The sequence below is a fragment of the Pelodiscus sinensis genome, chromosome 27 (assembly GCF_052426305.1).
Source record: "Pelodiscus sinensis isolate ZL-2025 chromosome 27, ASM5242630v1, whole genome shotgun sequence".
NCBI lineage: Eukaryota > Metazoa > Chordata > Testudines > Trionychidae > Pelodiscus > Pelodiscus sinensis.
The window spans coordinates 8381333-8399607 of NC_143078.1; the positions used below are offsets into that span (position 1 = coordinate 8381333).

Here is an 18275-nt window from a genome sequence, read left to right on the forward strand (position 1 = left end):
AGCCTCAAAAAGGATGGCCAGGCAACACCCAAGGGGCACCCGACTGCTGAGTTGGCGCACGACCAAACAAAAACTTACTGGCCGCCTCCCATCCCCACTTTGCTCTGTTCTGCTGAATCACTTACTGCATTGTCGGCAGCGCTGAGAGGGAAATTTTACTGCAGCTCAAGCCCAAGAGGCAATACACAGCAGCTCTAACTGCATGTTTAACTCGCATGGCACCGGAGCACGGCCCAGGCAGGACAAGCCAATGAGACGATAATTACTTCACAGCGGGTGCTTCTATAGCTAGAGGCCCTACATGGATACAGAATTCATGTCTGCAAAAATGAGCCATGGATCTCTGTGCTAAGTTCACTTGATACCCACTGTGATGGGATGGGCCCGTCACTCCACATGGGGCCGGACGCGCCGGAGGTGCCCAGCCCAGAAACAGACCGGCGCAGTCCCAACATGGGACTCATCATTCGGGAAAGGTCTGCTCGACTTTACCTTAGGGTCCTGGGGCTGGAGCTCAGGAGGGCCCAAGTTCCCCTACCCAACCAAAGAACTGACTGTCGAGAAAGACGGGAAGGCGGAGCTTTGAGAGGGACCTTTTCTTTGCCTTCTTACTACTGAACTTGGGTGCGCGACGGGACAAGGGACGCCCACAGTGGACGTGGACTATAACCCGTTAACAGATAGCTGTGGTGGAGGGACAGGTGGCTCGAAGGGGGGTAGGCTACCATGCATGGGGGTCTGACCTCGATACACGAGTATGCTTCCCCTCCGTGAACTTGCAGGCCTAGGAATAAACCTGGGATCCGGGCCACCATGACACCAATGAGGGCACCCCGATCCTACGTACCGTGGGGGTGGGGATGGGTACGTGACACCTACCTCCACTGGAGAGCCTTGGATTTGCAGGGCTCTAGAAGCCCAAACTGGCCTGCCCTGGGATAACATTGCCTGCTCCTCTAACAGAGGAATGTTCACATGCTGACTGAACTAGCCCCCAAGCCATAATTTCCCAGGAGGCTGGGATGGCAAATACGGCAGTAGCTGGGCTAGGTGTAGAAGAGAGCTGATTGCCAGCGGCCAAAAGATACGCTAGGGACAGGAAAACTTGTCTCCCCCAATTTCAAAACGCACTTAAGCAGTGTGGTCTGGATAGTTGGGTTGATGCTAGGAGGAGAGAAAGGAAATCCAAGAGGAACAAATAAATAGAGCGCGTTCCAAGGCAGAGAGCCAGTGATCTAGAGAGGTGGAAGGGTGGAGGAGAGGGGGAGGGAGGGAAAGACTCTAATGAAATAAAGACAGTGGCTGATTTTCTACATTTGTACCCAGCATGCAATTACTGTAACAAGTACAGAGCAGGTATAAAATGCAGCCACGTCAGAACAGCAGCATTTCTCTCACGTCACGTGATGGTAACTGAGAGCACAAAGGGCAGAGCACTGGAGAATCTGTATAAACTGTTTCACAGAGCACCCAATCCTAACTGCCGGGTGATGGGGGGCGGGTTGCACTGCTACTGCCCATGGTCTATGGACGAAAACCAACAACAAAGGGAAAAAAGATTGAGAGTCATAAAACCCTATGCTCCAGGAGATTTGCCCACCCAGACCATGTACACACCCCAGGCCTTAAAAATCCAACTTACCCTGTTGGGACAGAGGGTCTCAGTTACAAGGAGTTCTGTGTTATTCAATGCAGGGCAGGAATTCTCCTCAGGAACTGTATGGCTACCGGCCAGTGTTTTCTATGTGGAGTTATTTATATCACACATTTCATTGACAATGGAGCAACATACAGATTTTTTTAAAAGGCTGGGGAAAAGGGAGACATGCCAGGTTCCTTCACTCTCTTCTTCTCCCACCCTCAAATATATCTTCAAACCGTCGTAGCTCCACATCCTAGTGGAGTCTGCAGAGTGACTTCCTCCAGGGTCTGAAGATGTTCTCGGTCACAGGAAAATCCTCAGGCTAGCGAGTGACTCCGGGCTTTTCCTTCATTCCAAGGTACAAGCAGGCTGACGCGACAGGGCTCTTGCCTGCCCAGGAGCCGTAGCTGGCAGCTTTGATCCCCTCCGTGATGCAAAGTGCTTTACCAGGAGACTGCTGGGCCTCACAAGTCACCGAGCACACGGATGGATTCAGAACTGTGCATTCCCTACATCTTACCGATGCAGCAGTTTCCTCAATTATCTAGAGAGACCCGAGTCATGCCAAACCGGGGATGTGTACACACACCGAGCCCAACTTCTAAAATTTTCCCCATAAAGGGGAGGAAGCTAGTTTATATGCAACATTCACCATCTATCCAACAGGGAAGGGAATAAAACAAGGGGTTGAAACCAGACTCTTAAAGTGGTCTCTAGTTTATATAATCTCAGAGGGGAGCTGTGTTGGTTTGTAACTTAAACAATGGGTAGTCCTGCGGCACCTTCGAGACTAACATTATCAGATGAGCTGGAGTGGAGTCAGGAAGTGGGTTCTACCCATGAAAGCTCATGATATATAATATAAAAATAAAGCATGTTTTTACCCATGAAAACTGATACTATCTATTTTTGTTAGTCTAAGGTAGGCATGGGAACATACGGCCCAGAGGTGGAGCCAGCCCCTACCTTGCATGGATCCACCCCCAAGGCTCCTGTATCCTTCTTCCCCCCAAGATCCCACACCTCAAGCCAGCTTCCTGGCAGCCCTCTCCCACACACACTGATTTCTGATGCCACCCCAGAATCTAAGGAGACCCAGAAAAATCTACTAGCCTGAATTGCCCTAGGCCCTAGTTTGTGAGGAGAATGTGGAAAGGGTCTGTGTCTCAGTTGGGGGCCACGTCAGTGACTTTTTTTTTTTTTTTTTGCTTCTCACTTGTCTGCAGCCCTCGACTGATTCTTCTATGAGTCAGCTACCCTCACCTCATTCCAAAAAAGGTTCCCCACCCCTGTTCTAAGGTTCCACAGCCTTACTAGTTCATATATGTATGTAGGGTTGCCAGGTGTTCGGTTTTGATATCGGACTGTCCAGTATTTGAGCTTTCTGTTTGGGAAACAAATTGAAAACATATGAGAAAATATAAATGTCCGGTACTTTCTAAATAAGATGTCATATAGATTGTGATGTAATGTCAAGAGTGGTATTTTTGTTGAAACCATCTGGCAACCCTACATGTATGTGTATTTTATATATAAATTGTTGTGTATGTGCGTGTACACACACACACACACACACACACACACACACACACACACACACACACACACCCTGAAACTGTATCTGAGATTTTTTTAACATCCCAAAGACTGAGGTGGTTTCAAACCAGATCTTTGGTTTGGTCCACTACAAAAACATAAGTCCATGTGCATCCCAGGTCAGATTTTGTACCCTTCAAATGTTAAGATCCTGAGGCCCTGTTTTGAGCTCTCCTCTTGCTTGATCTTAGCTCTTCTTACTTTAATTGTGCATGGTGTGTTAAGCTTTGACACCAGTAACTCTCCTCTCTTAAACACCACAAACCATAAAACAAAGAGGTAATTTAATTAAAACATGGGCCACGGTCTATAGGCCTCCTAGTTCTGCTGATAATTATGAAAACAGAGATTGAAAGGAAGGGAGGAGGGGGTGGGGAGAGAGAAATCTTTGTTAGGTTAATTGTATGAAGCCTGGAAATGAAATACATCTTATAAGCAACCTGATTTCCCTAGGGAACCATGTGCAAACTTGACTAGAGGCTTTTGTGGGGGGACAAAAAAGGAGAGTTTCCCCCTGAAGGAGCAAGAGATTAGGATTAATTAAGAACAGAAGTGATACACAGAAGGAAAAATAAAGCTTCCATTTAAAAAAACAAAACACAAAAACAAAAACCTTAAAGTGAGGTTTTGACCAGTGACATCTGCAACTCCATTACCATCTTATTAACATGCTATTTTCATTTTACTGATTAGATAGGGGTAGGGGCAAACCCTTCCTGGAATCTGACTATTTTCCCAAGTGAAAAGGCATTGCCTTCCCTGGGAAGTCTCAGGGTCCAAAGACTTCAGCCAACACTTTTTTAATAGAAGCATAAAACCACCCACTTGCCATAGGCGGAAGGTGGCCTCAAAGATGCGTTTTCATCCCTGAATCAGATGGGTTGAAAACCTGACATTTTAGAATAAACACAGAAAATAGTGGCGCTGGAGCTGTCTCCTATCCCTAAAGTGTTAGTTATTCATGCTTGTTTGATGTTACAAGCTTCGGGGTACATTCTTATCTTTAGGAAAAAGGATGCATGCAACTCCCCCAACACGCAGCAGTAAATGCTACTCTTTCATGGCAATTACCATTCTAGTAACTTTAAGCCTCAAACAGCTGATGGGGGGGGGGGGGGGAGGCAAACACATTATTTGTGACAGCTAATATCATAGGCACCATGAAATTCCGTTTAAAGTCTAAAAACAACCAGCACACACAACCTGCTCCCTTCCCACCACAGGGCATGGTAGTAGCTGCCATGAACTGATTTCATTTCAACTCTATCTGCATTTCTCATTAACCCAGAATAGCTGCAGAGATAATTATACAACCAGCCTCACTGATCTGGATTATTTGCACGGGAATGATGAGAAGAGGGTAGGCCAACAACCCTAAACCAATTTCCAACCACTGGGAAATTAGTGATGTTGGGAATGGAAGCATCTGTGGTCCAGTTGAACAAGGAGATCAAGTCTTTGGGCTAGAAGCCAATGGAAGTATCTCAGAGATGCAAACAGCATCAGCAAACTCCACTTCTGCCTTTGGCCCAGGCAAAGTTTTCCCCCCAGCCGTGCAACTTTGGTGAAAATAAAATAGCCCTTCAATCATTTGAAATATTAAAGAAAGCATCAAGACACAAGCAAGGTCTGAATGTAGAAACTAAACTAACCAGACCTACTGCCAGTCGAGCATGGTGAACATTCACTCACTTGGATACTCAACGCCCGCTGACGCTAGTAACCACAGGTGAGTCCAAAATTAAACAAAATGTGGGCGTGTTCACAGGCTAAAAGGTCCTGCTGTGACCATCTAGTCTGACCTCCTGCATACCATAAGAACGGCCACACTGGGTCAGACGAAAGGTCCATCTAGCCCAGTATCCTGTCTGCCGACAGTGGCCAATGCCAGATGCCCCAGAGAGAGTGAATAGACCAGGGAATCATCAAGTGATCCCTGTGACAATCAGAGACTAGGGACACCATTCCTACCACAGGCCAGAAAAGATCCCCAAAGTAATCCTTAGAGCAGATCTTTCAGAAAACAAAACAACACACCCAACCCCACCCTGCACCCCCTGTTAAGAGGGACATGGGAAATATGGGCCTGAGCAGACTCTCACGGCAATCAGTGGTGGTTTGTATTACAACAGCAACTAGACATTAACCGAGATTCAAATAGGGTTCAAAAAAGAGCTAGATGGATGGAGGACAGGTACGTCAATGGCTCTTAGCCCAGCCTCTGTTTTTCTGGAGGTGGGTGACAGGAGAGGGATCATGTGAGGTTTACCCACTGTGTTCTCTCCCTCTGGGGCATCTGGCATTGGCCATTGTCAGCAGACAGGGTACTGGGCTGGATGGACCGTTGATCTGACCCAGCCTGGCCGTTCTTATGAGATTTCAGACCCATGTTACTAGTTTAACATGCAAGCTTCCTCCTACAGGCAGTCCCCAGGTTACGTACAAGATAGGGACTGTAGGTGTGTTCTTAAGTTGAATTTGTATGTAAGTCGGAACTGTACATATTGTAGGGGAAACTCTAGCCAAACATTTCTCCAGAGCTCATTTTATTCTCCCACACCTCACTTCCCTCAGCCTTTATTCTCAAGCTGAGGTCTGCTGAGAAAAGCCGCTCCGCGTCTCCCTGGTCTGCTGGGGGGGGGGGGGGGCTAGCTTCGCGTCTCCCTGGTCTGCTGGGGGGAGGCGCTAGCTTCGCGTCTCCCTGGTCTGCTGGGGGGAAGCAGCTAGTGCGGGGTTGCCTCACCCCGTTTGTAAGTAGGGATCTGATGTAAGTCGGATCCATGTAACCCGGGGACTGCCTGTATAGTGTCACATGCCAGGGTTGCTCAGTGGGACAGCCATGCATTTGTCAGTGTCACTGTGCAGTTGCAGGGCACCCTCGCTTATGAACAGAAAGAATCCATGGAGAACTGCTTTTTGCATCCGTCAAATGGCAGCCAGTACATTGCTGGTGTCAGGTAGAGAAATAGCCTTGAAACTTCTGTTTCCCCGTTTACACTGGATACAGGTGAGGGACAATCAGGACTTCAGGTTACAGAAGAAGAGAGATGTGAGATTAGACCAAGCTTGATAAGAAGGAATGAAACCCACTGAAATCAATAGCAGGTGGTTGGTACCAGGGTTCACAGTGGGGAAAATGTATCCCTTGTGTAAAATTCTACAGCACAGGTGATTTGCTCAGTCCAACATTCCCACAGCTGCCACCTTGAAAGTGGAATCAGGGAGAAATGTCCCTAAGTCGAGCCTCTCCAGGTTAAATGGACCCCATTCTGTTTTCAGGACCCCTAAAATCCAATAGATTTGAAGGCAACCGCTAGGTTTATTTTGTTTAAAAGGAAAAGAAAAAGCAATTCTGGTTTGTCTTGCAGGATAAATTTGAGGGTTTTTTTTTTTTAAGTGAGCTTTTATTATTGCTGTTATTGGTTATAAGAGAGGAGCTCATTTTTCCAATCACCAATTTTCATTGCTGGAATAAACAGGAGGCAGCCTTTCACGTGTATTCTTCCACACTGGGTCATTCAGGACTAATCCTGATGGTCTGTCCCACATCTATCACGTTTGCCTGGCTAGCAAGAAGCTGAAAATCTCCCTGGGCCAATCAGAGAAATAAGTTAATTTTATAGCGCCAGGATGAGGAGCAGGGATGGATGCAGTCTTGGAGCCACAGGAAAGTGGTTTCCCCCACTGGAATGGGCAGCAGACCCATCTACTTCACACAGCTATGAGATCTAATTTTCAGCTTGTGAAATGCTTTAGAATTAAATGCACTAAGGAAACTCACCGAATTTTATGTTGTGGGTAACTCGTACCAATGTTAGTCTGTCATTTTGCATGTAGAATACAGGTTTTCTTCATGCTACTTTATTAGCATAGCCCGGTTCTGCCACAGAACAGGTCAGCTGAACATGCCCTGTAGGAATGGATTTTTAATAAGTCAACATCCTTGTTCTTCCCATGCTGAAGCAGTGAAGGAGTTAACCTTGCATGCTGCCTTTCTGCCTGGTTGGCCCTGCACGTTTCTCACTATCCTGGCCACCAAAACACATTTGACAACCCTGCAAAAAGTTTCCACCCTGAATAAACTCATCAGATGTCTCATCTGCCTGTATCCTGAAGCGGACTGCAGAGGGGTCAAAATATGCAACGGTACAAAACAAAATCAAAGTAGTAGCCCAAGCCTATTCTCTGGAGAGAATGTCTGGGAGCAAGATGTCACTGTGAGGTCAAAGCAAACAATGGGGACCTGTCACTTCACATCTGTATCCATGGAAACTTGCAAGGGGTTCCGAGACAACATCGACAAGAGTATTGATCACAAAGTGACACACACATGAAATAAACTGTGAGACACAGGAGCCTAATAAAAACCCATTACGTATGTATTTTGAAGCTGTTAGAAAGCTTACTTCTAAGATCTCATCCAAGTGATTAGCGTTCTTCTAGACAAGCATGAAGAGAAGAGTTTCTGCTCCAAGGACTTTTGAATCTGAGCAGAGTAAAAGATGGAGGACAGGTGATGTAGACAGGTGACCAAGTGGTCACATTTGGCACTGGTGTTCATTCCAGGCTTCTGGGGTTTTTTCCCCATATTGTCCAACATTGCTTTCCAAATGAGAAAAGTTGGCATGAGATTCTGCCCTTTGTGGACAGCACTGGTACGAATTGATGGTTGTCCATTAGGAGTTACAAGTCTTTCTGAAGCCACACAGTGTGCCATAAATTATAGCCAGGGAAAGGCGGAGGGGCATCGGCTAGCACTCAGCATAGAGCCCAGGAAGTCCCAAGTTTGCATCTTGGTTCTCTTTAGCCAGGGGCAAGTCAATTCTCCTTTTGCTTCAGCTCTCTAAGATGAAGACACAGCTTACCTGCCCCCTGGGGTGCTGAGAGGACTCTCTGAAAATTGCTACAAGGTCTTAAGCTTTCATCTGAAAGAGCACCCACTCTGGCATACCTCCCCCTGCACCAGAATCACAGTTGGCATCATTGGAGCTTTGTTCAAGGGAAGTTCACACCACAAGAATCACAGTGGGAACAAAACTCCATTAAGAAGGGTTTGTTTGCAATGAGAAAAAAATGCACTGAGTACAAAACCAACCAACCACAACAATAAAAACCAATGAGAAACAGTGGCTAAACCTGATCCTTTCCTCCAGCCCCGGAAGGTTTGACCCTCTGGATATGCACCCAAAGCCGCTGACCACACCCTTAACTTTCTCCACCTGTCGCTCTGCCCTGCACTTGGGCAGGCATCACAAAAAGTAGACAGGGAGGCAAGACCCTCTTTGCACCAGCTCAATAAGCAGAGCAAAAACCCAACATCTTCACATTTCGTGGCCCTGAAAGGCTTACACAGAAGAACTCAGGATCCAGAGTGCAGAGTAGCAGTCCAAAAAGGCACTGCTCCCAGGAAGCTCACGGCACCAGAGCCAGAGCTTGGAACAGCAGCACCCCAGTGCTCACATTTTTGAGCGGCCCGGTAATTGGTGTTGACAGGGCTGTGCCAGAAGGAAGTTCAGGCTTATGCAGCCACAGCTCGCAGTGGTGGGCCCGGTGCCTGAGCTCACTTCCTCTGCTAGAGTCCCAGCTGGCAGGAGCTGGCTATAATTAGGCCTTAACATATGCAGACAGTGCCTATGAACTCTCCAAAATGTTTCTCGTGGCCTCCAGAGTCGGATGTTAAAAGTGGCTATAGGTTTGTCATAGACTGAGGCGGCGAAATAGCAAGGCTGCAATGCACAGTGTGCTGTGCTGTGCTGCTTTTAGGTCCCTAACCATTGGAACCGTTTTCAGTCCAGAGTCAGGCCTGCTTGGCTGCCATCAGAAATGCCCGTGTTTACTGTAAAGAGAAGGCTGTCTCTTTACAGTAGGGGGGTTTTGGAAGTGCCAAGGCTGCAGGGGGGTTTTGGAAGTGCCAAGCAGAGGGAAAGCCTCACTTAGCCAGCAGTCAGCGCAGCATCAAAGCCGGTCTCAGAACCTGGACCAGAGCATACAACCACCCTGCAACTTAGCGCTGAACAAGGATCTTAACTGGTTAATGCACTGCAAAGGCAATTTCCCCTCTCTTGGTATTCACATCCCCACCTCAATTGCTGGGAATGAGCCACATCTACCTTGACCTGTGTTAATGAGGCTAACCAAGAACAAAAGAAAGAAGTTATTGATGTATATACCCTCTCTCCTCCCAAACTCTAACTTCCACTCCAATTCATCTGATCAAGTGGGTTTTACACGCAAAAGCATAGGCCCAAATAAATCTGTTAGGTCAGGTCCTTGCTACAGCTGAAGGTCAGCTTAAGATACGCAATTCCAGTTATGTAAAAAAGATAGCTGTAGTCGATGTACCTTATGCTGAGCTTCAGCGCCATCCTCACAGCAGGAGGTCAATGGGAGAAATGCTCCTCTTGACCTCCCTTACTCCTGTGAGGAGTAGTTCTGGTGTCAACAGGGGTACCCATAGCATTCGATTTAGTGGGTCTTTAGCATCGCTCTTCTGGGAAGTGAAAACATGGCCTAAGTCTCTACGGTGCCACAGGACTCCTCTCTGTTTTTGCAGATACAGATTAACATGGCTGCCCCTCGGAGACTTTTAGCCACGAACAGTGACTAAAGGGATGTTGGGAAGTCAAGTAATTACATTTCAGGGTTCCATCTGCCTGCCCAGCACCTAAACATCTGTTCAGAATCAATAGCACCATGTGCCTGTGTGTAGACAATGCGAAAGGTCCCGTTCATTGTAGTAGTTGGCTATTTTATGGCAAGCAACCTCTGCTGCTGTACATTTGTTACATCACTGTCCTTGGCATGGGCTCATTTTATTTCCTAAGCTTCTCCCCTTTATTGACAACTGGGATTTACAGCAAATTGGGTAACATATGTTGAACTGAGCCAGGCAACGGGGAGATTTAATAACTTTTAAATACCCTCATAACAAATGCGCTGCACTGTCACAGGGCCCTCCTTCGAGGACTGCAAAAAACGATTCACTACAATACCTCTGCCAAGTGGGCAATTACTCTTATCCCCATTTCACAAGTTGGGAAACTGAGGCAAGGCTTGTTTAAATGGCTTGCCCAAAATGACAGCATGGGTCAGCAACAGCAGTGGGAACGGAACCTAGACCTTTTGACTGTCCTATACTTGAAGCCTCCTTGCTCCCTGCTTTAGGTAACAATCCTACATTGGCCATGGTGAGGCTGGAGAGGTCTTAACGGAGATTTATTTCCAGTGGCTTTGATTAGTAGTTTTCTTCTAACAACTGTGGCCATGACAGGGTTAAGTCATCCGCCGCCTGCTGCTTGGTTAGCATGGAGAGTTCCTACTGCCTGGATCTCCAGAACATGTTTGACAGTCACTTTCAGTGTCTCCATGGAATCGAGACCCAGCACACCCGTTAGAGCATACCCTCACTGTACCAGGACACTGGTAGCAGCAGATGAGACTTAGAGCCACTGTCCTGGATTGGACCAACAGTATGAAGCCACCACCCAGGTGCTTAATGCAAACTGCTGGCACCCTACCCCATGCCGCACAGAAATGATGCTCTATTAATAGATGCCATTAAGGTCTCCATCCTCCCCTGGCTCCGGGCATGTGTAACCAGGCGAGGCAGAGGGGGATTTTGCAGAGGAAGCAATCCTCCTCTAGGTTGCACAGCTATCAGAGCTGGAAGATGCAGCAGGCTTCCCATCCCTCCTCTGCTGCAGGGTGAATTGGAGAAGGGAAACCAGAGAAGGCAATAGCCAGCAGTCTGGTGTAGTAGCCATACTCTATAAAACGGGGTCAGGGAATTTCTACTGTGCAGATTAACAACCCCCCTATCATAGAATCCTAGGGCTGGAAGAGATCTCAGGAGGTCATTGAATCCAACCCCCTACTAAAAGCAGGACCAATCCCAACTAAATCATCCCAGCCAAGACTTTGTCAAGCCAAGACTTAAAAACCTTTAGGGATGGAGATTCCACCTCCCTCCTTAGGGAACCCTTCCTAGTGCTTCCCCACCCTCCCAGCCAATCAGTGAAATATCCATGACTCCCCTAGCAAAGGAATTCAGCTTTCACTAATGTTAACCTGGCACTGATCAAAAGCTCTTAAAGTAACATTCCCAAACCTCTGCGCCTAAAATTAGGCAACCTACATCTATAGTCAAACACATACGGCCAAGAACCAACAGCTCTCACTGGACTTGGAGGGGTTGCAGTTGCTAGGTACCAACTTTGAAACCTGGTGTGGAATGCAGCATCCCCCCAAAAGAGATGGAAGCCCTGGGAATCATTCTTTAAGTCATCACTGGAATCCATTTCTTATTAAAATCACCTGCTTGTTGGCTCAAATAGTAAGTAATCTCCTCCCTAATTCATTACTCCTGGAGCATACTGGTCAAGTCCTACAGGTTTCATAAAACCTATATTATGCAACAGTGTATTTTCCCAGTACTTAGCAAAATGGCTTTGGCATGTAGCTTTGTCTATGCCACTCATGTAATGAGGCTCATACGTATTTTCCAGTTCCATGGTTCATGCTGTGGATATGCTACACGTGTAGGGTTTGAGTCCTATACCGTAAGGGGCCAAGTAGCCTCAATTTCCATAGACTCCAACAAAAGTTGGAGGCATACAGCATCACACACACATCTCAAAAATAATAGACAGACAAGATCTTGGATCTTACCAGTTAAGCGAGAGGGTATAAACTCAAAGCAATTGTGGACCTGTGAACTGAGCACTGGATTGGCAGACAGGCGAATTTGCTTTCTAGTTCTACCACTGAGCTAGGCAAGTCAGGCCAGAAAGGGCTACCAACATCACCCACCACCTGGACACTAAATGCAATTTTAGGATTAAGGTTTTGGTAGCGCCCACCAAGTTTCCATGGCCAGCTGGAGACCCCTTGGGCTGGATTTTCAAAAGATCTGATTACTACATCTCCACTGGACTTCACGCAAGGTTGTAGGTGCTCAGCAACCTTGAAGGACAGGCCCAATGGTCTTAAATCAGGCACCCCAAAAACTAGTGGACTTTTAAAACTTGGCCAAAAAGCAATCTGTTCTTCAGTTACTCCATCTATAAAATGAACATCACTGTGTACAACTTCCAGTCCTATGAATGAAACATGCTATACAGGTTAGTTACCCACAGGCCTGTCGGCTGTGCTCTCCAACTTCATTGGAGCCAGGGTTTGGCCTATAAAGAGTCAACAAGCATAGACGAGGGGTGGTAGAGGGTGACAGATGTCGTACCTCGGTGTTCTTGTACCTCGGTACCTTCAGAGGTCTGGACTGTCAGTGTTAGCGTCGTCTGGTCAGGGTTGTTCTGGCGCGCTCCTGACAGGACCTCTACTTCGTTGATAAACTTTTGGCTGCGTGCGTAACAATCGGTACTCCCTTTATCTAGAGTGTTAAGCCCCGTGCACTTGGGTCAACACAAGAGATCTCGGAGAGGCCCCGGAAGTGACAAATGCAGGCAAGGTTTGAAATCAATCGAGCAGGTTTACTGTCAAATGCGAAGCTCTACCAGTTGGTAACAGAGATCGGTACAATGTTACGCCACTGGGCACTATGGCCCGCGTTGACAAGGTACCAACACCGGGCAGGCCTATTGCCATATAACAGATATTAACAGCAGTTAGTCAAAGTTAAGCTACTGTGCGTTTTGTAAGTTTAGGCAATGACACCTGCCGTTTAGGCCCCTAGTGCGCCCCCCCCCTCCCCAAGGTCGGCCGGAGAGCACCCTCTGCAGGGTCCTTTTATAGACAGGTACAAACAACTTACATCATTTCTTTACGTACCGGTTACCACCCTCTGTTGCCTAGTTACCACCCCTCACCTTACGAAAGGGGGGCTTACTTACTATCCTTCATGCTGTCAATTTCGACCTGGTCCTGAACCTAGGTCGGTATGTGCATTAGTTTTTAGGGAGTTTTTGTACCAAGACATTTCTTATTAAGATGTTTCATTACTCCCCTTTGGCTCACAGTCTGTACCCAGTGCCTCCCTGTGTCCTTCCATGCTCGACCTAACTTACACAATTACACAGTTATTAATAGTTATTAATAGGGCCTCTTTCTTGGCTCCTGTTACTAAACCAAAGTTTTGCTCTCTAGATTGCAGGCCTGTTGCTGTTTTCATGTTGCAGGCCTTAGGCCTGCTAACTCCATGTTACTGACCCTCAACTTACTACAACAGATATGGGGAAGAGAATGCCAGATCAAGTTATTGCAATAATTTTTAGGTATTAAAACAGGTTTGGGTCATTTAACTGCAATATAGAGTTTGAAAGCTAGTGTCTATAGATGAGAGGGTCTATAGACCATCTCCCCGTTCATACAGTCATATTAATATTAGCTTGATTAAAAAAAACCCTTTAGACTGTTAAGAATGCTGGCAGTGTTGCTGTTGTGGAACACTGCGAGATGTTCTCCTGTACGGTTCTGGTGACAAATCATTAGTTCCCCGCTGTCATAAATTACCACCAGCCTTTTGATAAGATTATAGACCATTAGTTGCATGTCTATTATTCCCATTACAATAGACAGATGGCAGCAGCTGCAGAGTATCACATGCCTTTCTTGGCCCATAATCCAGCAGGCTTAATGATAGATTTTCTTGGAACATTCGGGTCACTTAAAATGAGGTTTCTGGGAACTGAGTCAGCGAAACTAAAAAACCCTTCACTTGCATTTTTACCTGGCCGTACCCTGGCTTTGGACATGTACGTAGGGCTCTGGAGAGAGATGGGGGGTTTTAAGGCCTCAGCCTTTATCACATAGGTAGATTTACAGCAGACAACTAATGAGCTGCAGTGCATCACTTAAAAACCGTTCTAGCCCTGGTACCATAGGTCACTTAAGTGAATCTCCTGATGGAATTATTTCCATGCAAGTCCCTGCAATCCATCCCTCTGCATTGGCATTTAACACTGCATGCTCCTAAATGGTCTTTCAATTAAAACCTCAGGCAGAAAGAGGCAACTGATGGGATGTGGCCTGGAAAATCCACACCTTGAAGTGGCTCACGCTGCTTTGGAAAGCTTCAGTCACCACCAGGGGATAGACTTGAATGCTGTGAGCACCCTGGAGCATTAGCATGTGTTACAGCAAGAACCTGCCCCAGCCTACAGCTACAATGATCCAAACTGGCATAAGCAAGGACATGCAAGGAATGGAGACATCCTCAGGACCACCGGTTCTTTCAACTGGTATCAGCCAGCATTCCTGCAAGGAGACCACTCAGGCTGCCTGGATTTATTCTCTTTCATACTAAAAACTACGTTGGGGTTGAGACTAGAACTCTTACGTGGCTTTCTGGTCAGAACAGCCAGACTGGGTCAGACCAAAGGTGCACCTAGCCCAGTATCCTGTCTTCCCACAGTGGCCAATGCCAGGTGCCCCAGTAGGAATGAATGGAACAGATAACCATCAAGTGATCCACCTCTGTCACCCATTCCCAGCTTCTAGCAAACAGAGACTAGGGACACCATCCCTACTCACCCTGACAAATAGCCACTGATGGACCTAGCCTCCATGAATTTATCTAGATCTTTTTGGACCTGTTAAAGTCCTGGTCTTCACAACATCCTTTGGCAAGGAGTTTCACAAGTTGAATGTGCATTATGTGCATTCCCAGGACAGAGTCAGGGCTCTCAAGAGCCAACAAGGATCCCTAAACGCATCTTGGGCAAATCCTAAACTTTTCAACCCTTAGGGTTTTTCCATCTATAGCGCTACAGAGAGCAGTTAAGTGAAGACATTGCTAGCCTGATGAGAGAGAGCTTCTCCCACTGATGTAGTTAATCCACCTACCCAAGGGGTTTAGCTGCCTTGATGGATGCAGCTCTCCTGTCAACAGGAGATTAGGTCAGTATAACTACGTCAGTTGGGGGTGTGGATTTTTCACACCCCTGAGCAATGTAGTTAGTGCCTCTTTTTTTTTTTTTAGTGCCTCTAGAGCAGCCCTTGTCCATAACGAGCCCCACGGGGCTGGACAATCCCCTTCCTGTGGGGGGCAGTGAGCTGCGCTAGCCCTGCCCCCAGTTAACCAAAACCACTAAGCATCACTCATTAAAGGAGATGCTGAAGCAGACTGCATGTAAATTAAGGATGTGACAGGTTAACAGGTAAGCAACAGGAGGATGCTACTCTCTCTCTCTCTCCAGGACACATGCTGGTCACTTCCAGGATATCGGTTTGTTACTTTGCAACTTTTGGGTGGCAGGTGCTGCAGAACCCACGCACTCAGATGCGCCATTCTTGCTGAGGAGGGCTTGGGGGCCGAGGTCCCTTAGGGTCCTTTGAAAATTCCAGCATGAAGCCTCACATCCCTGCTGTGTCAAGTATCTCATCTCCCCTCCCCCCCATATTGTTCAGATGGAGAAGTGGAGGTTAAGTGACTTGACCCAGGGGATTGGGTAGAAACCATACACTGAATTAGTGGCAAAGTCGAACACAAAACCCAAAGTCCTGATTCCAGACCCATTCTCTCATCCTTCCCACACTGACATGTGAACCCCACTGTTAGGAACTTACTGATTTGCACATGGCCTACGTAACAGAATGAAAGAAGTCCTCCTCTTCATTACAAGACTTTGGACATCTGGCTACTTTGAATGAGCAGAGGGCAGGAAATGGTAGTGGTCTGAAAAATCAGGCCCCTTTTGGAGATTTCAAACTGGACTCCTGAAATCACCATTATAAAAAAAAACAAAAAACAACAACAACAACAACCACAACACAACTCTTTTCTGTACCTGAGGCTTTGTCTACACTGTAGGTTTTTGCACAAGAAGCCTTTTGCAGCAGAGTTCTGATGCAAAAACTTCTTACGCAAAAGCGTGTCCAGACCTCAAAGTGCATCACAAAAGCGATGCGCTCTTGTTGCAAGAGAGCATCCACACTCTTGTGCAAGAAAGCTCTGATTCACACAATGGCCATCAGAGCACCTGTGCTTTTTCCAATAGGGGTTTCTTGCGTAAAAAGGCAGGTGTGGCTGCTCCTCAGGGGGTTTTTGTGCAAGAGCTGTAGTGCAAAACCGGCAAAAGCTCTCTGTTCTGTCGATTTACTTTCACAAAAATGCACTTGAGGTGTGGACGCTCCACCAGTTTTTGCGCAAAAACCTTGTAGTGTAGACATAGCCTAAAGGTCGGAAGAAACACCTCAGTTTAAGCTGTGGGACTTGGATGTCCTCCCAGATCTCACAGGAGTGACACCACTCAGACTGATTTATAACCTACTGGAGAGAGTCAGCAGCAGCTCCGCTCTCCCGGTACGTCCCCTTCTCCCGCAATTCACTAACCTTGCTCCACTGCATTTTACAGACCTTGCCTGCTTCATCAGTTCAGCCTCATAGCACATGTCAACACCAGAGTGACAAAAAGCATCTCTAAATATTGTGACATCACCAAAAAAAATATCAACCCAGGTTACATCCTGCAGTACAGCCCAATAGAATTTCACCAGCCTGGACAGCAAAGCTTCGGTGGGGAACACTGAGCTTTTTTCCTTCCTTGCCATTTAAGAGATGAGAAAAGTGAGATGGAAAACAAGCCTTTCAGAAAGCAGATAACATGCTGATTTATAGCCCTGTCCCGCTTTTGTCAAAGCCCTGAATGCCGGAGAGAACCACAGAGAGATCATTGTATCCAACAGAGGACTCTTTGTCTGGTTTACCTGCCTCTCCAGGTACTCAGCAGATTTACACAGGCTGCTTGCAACAATAGACAGAGAGCATTTGTTTTTGTTTGCTTGGTGAACTAGCTTTACAGTCACCCCACTTTTGATTCATAACACAAACGCCTGCTTTCCTTGGAGGATCAAAACGGCTCTAGGGCAAAGCCCAGTAGATCAGCAAGGATGCTCATTACACAAAACCTAGACATGGATGGTATATAAAGTTATAACAAAATCATTTTTAGCTCTTTGAACGATCAGAGGTTCTACAACCTATGGGGGAGTTATTGCTCATACGCCTTACACTTTAAGAAGATCACTTACACAGGCTGGATGACTCAAAGGCCTGGTAACAGCTGAAAAGCCTTTCACACATAGCTCATCAGTCCCCATTCAGCGCCTCAGAAGAGACCCAAGTTTGTTGCAATCTGAAAGTGCATGTGGCAGAAGTCAGCCTAGGTCCCAGTGAACAGGGTTCGACATCACAAAGGCCCGGTGATAATTCCTTGTTGGCTGCTATAGGCTCAGGATGCAGGAGCCATGCGGGTGGTGTCTCTTGGTCAGGACTGAAGTAGGGAGGGGAGGAGTGGACACTAAAGGTTTGCTTAAAAAGGTAACTGTAACCGCTAAAAATCCCAGCTGTTACACACTGTGGGCGCTGCAATATAAAGCTTATTTAAGCTCTATATTGCAGAGCCTGCAGTGAAGCTTCCTTGAGAGCAGGACTGCCAGCGCTGTTCCCGGGGAGGCTCCACTGTAGGCTCTGCAGTCAACCCTCCCTCCCCCCCGCCAAGAGTGGGGCCAGCAGCTCCTGCCAGCCTGTTCCTGGGGAGTCACCATATAATCTATGGTGGAAGGGGACTGGGCCCACCACAGACATCGGCTGTTCCAGCCAGCCAGAGCTGCCCTCAGTGTTCAGTTTAAGGGGGCAAACTAGACCCGCTAAATCAAATGCCATAACATTGATCTCTGGTGCAATGAGTGAAGACCTGCCCTTAAGCTCCATTGTTACAGAGCTAGCCAGGCTGGAACAATTCTTTTTGCGTTCAGACAGTCTATGTCTTGGGCCAAGCAGGAGTTAGGAAATCTACCCTAGTGGGGTTTGTGTCAGAAATGAAGAAAATAAAGTCAAGACTGGGGCTGGGGAGGTGTCAAATAAAGATTGAAAGGAAAAAAGAGTTTACAAGGTACACACCTTAAATGAGCCTGCATTTAAGTGATACAAAGGACCAGCCAGTCAAGAGCTGCACAAGTCCTTGATGATTACAAAGAGGCCAATAAGATATGCACATGGGACACAAGCAGGTTGACATTTGCTACTTTTAAGACCCACTTCTGCCATACTTGAAAAAGAAGGGGAAAAATAGGTCTTGCATCA

At 46.9% G+C, this 18275-nt stretch overlaps 1 protein-coding gene across 24 annotated transcripts in view; it reads right to left on the reverse strand.

Moving 5' to 3' along the window:
- Positions 1-18275, reverse strand: part of NFASC (neurofascin) — a 209342-nt gene that overhangs the window by 178583 nt on the left and 12484 nt on the right. For 2 of the 24 annotated variants that reach the window (XM_075910487.2, XM_089773603.1), the window contains exon 1: positions 7020-7633. The exons of 20 other annotated variants lie outside the window; for them this stretch is intronic. The gene's annotated coding sequence lies outside the window, so the exon portion shown is untranslated. Of the gene's footprint in view, positions 1-7019; positions 7634-17221; positions 17566-18275 lie in introns of those variants that run through there. 2 more of the 24 variants (XM_089773602.1, XM_075910488.2) reach the window with 2 other exon arrangements.